Source organism: Rhea americana, unplaced genomic scaffold (genome assembly GCF_003343005.1).
Source record: "Rhea americana isolate MKP2758 unplaced genomic scaffold, rheAme1 scaffold_499, whole genome shotgun sequence".
NCBI classification, from domain to species: domain Eukaryota; kingdom Metazoa; phylum Chordata; class Aves; order Rheiformes; family Rheidae; genus Rhea; species Rhea americana.
Window position 1 is genome coordinate 89,100 of NW_028186644.1, and position 1,513 is coordinate 90,612.

At 55.3% G+C, this 1,513-nt stretch overlaps 1 protein-coding gene across 3 annotated transcripts in view; it reads right to left on the minus strand.

Moving 5' to 3' along the window:
• The window catches only part of ANKRD11 (ankyrin repeat domain 11), a 155,588-nt gene that overhangs the window by 89,086 nt on the left and 64,989 nt on the right, over positions 1-1,513 (minus strand). Inside the window, exon 1 of one of the 3 annotated variants that reach the window (XM_085317347.1) lies at positions 1,337-1,360. The exons of the other annotated variants lie outside the window; for them this stretch is intronic. The gene's annotated coding sequence lies outside the window, so the exon portion shown is untranslated. Of the gene's footprint in view, positions 1-1,336; positions 1,361-1,513 lie in introns of those variants that run through there. 3 annotated transcript variants of the gene reach the window in all.

Genomic DNA, 1,513 nt, shown 5'->3' on the forward strand with positions numbered 1-1,513 from the left:
AAACCCAGGGGTGGGCTGCGCTTCCGAAGGGTTTCTGCAACCGCAGTCGAAAYCGACTGCCGGTCTCTCGCAGTTGCAGGACAGTGACAATGAACCACCATCTAAAGACAACCAAAYGCCCATATTTCTGTATTTTTTTCCTGCTGACATGGTAGAAAGCAGCACAAACGACGAGAGCCAAGCAGCACGCGGTTTGCACGCTGACCTCCATGCAGCAGGGCGGCACGGCGAGCGGCGCGGCAGCCGCGCGGGTCCCGCACGGCGCTGGCGGGAAGGACGGGACAGCGCGGGAGGTCCGGTAACCGCCACGTCCTCCCGGGCGACGGCGCGGCCCGTCTCCGAACGGGCCGAGCCGCGCCGAGCCGTGCAGCGAGGCCCCGGCGGCGGCAGGCTGGCAGAAACGCGCCGCTTCGCGGGGCCRTAGACACCCGGACCGCGACGGTGCTCCGTGCTCTGCCCCGCCACACCGGTGCGCGCAGGTGAAACTGGAACAAAGAGGCAGTTCAGAGAAGAGCTTGTTTTGTTGTGTTTTAAATGAGGAGAGGAAATAATTAAATGGCCTGGAAACTATTCTACATTAAAGATCACTACAACACTAAAAATCTTGAGCTGACAGCTATGGGTGAAGCCCTTTAAAAGTTACCATGGTAGTCGATGCAGCTATTCGCCCACTCGTTCTTCAATAATGCTGGATTCTTTTTTTTATGCTATTCAACCACAAACAAGCAAATGTTGCTGAAAGAAAAAGTACTTTCTCGCACCATGAAAAATCCTCCATCCTTTATCTCTGCCACAAACACACAGCTCAGGAGGAGGCAGCAGGTAACCCAGAGCCAAGGCAAACACGCAGCGCTGAACTGCKCTCGCTCGCTCTCCAGGGAGAGCCGGAAATTTAAGAAGCAGATTCAAGATTTCAGCATCCATTTCACTCTCCCTCCCCCTTCTAAACGCTAGCTCCCTGGGCCCCAAATGGATATTCAGATGCTATGTCAGCTGAACGCTCCCCTCGCTTCCTCTCTCAAACACCAACTCAGCAAGCCTCGCAACGCGCTACATGGCAGACAAGAAAGCCGAGTATTTTTGGAACACATCTTTTCTCCTTTTAATTAAACACGCAGGTAGAGAGCAGCCGCGCACAGAAGCGCTCGCTCTTTAAAGCCAAAGCCAGCAAGCCCGACGGAGGCAAGTTGGAGCAAGACGAGACCCAAACAAAGGAAAGCAAACACCGGCTGCAAGGGAGGAGCAGGATACAACTGCAGTGACCTGCCCAGCTATTATTTTCGCAATCAACCCAAGGTCTCGAAACTCCTGCAGTCAAAGCTAAGGCTCTGCTCACCCCACGAGCCGCCTCGCAGTAACTTCCCCAGCAGACGCAGCTCTTAGCCAACGTGCAGACAGTAAATTAAAACCTTTCACAAGCGTGGTTCAGCGGCAGCCACTGCAGCGAGCTGGCGGGGGCTGCGCAGCCTCCTCTCCCCTCGCCGAGATAAACATCCCTTCCTTCCTCGGGGCC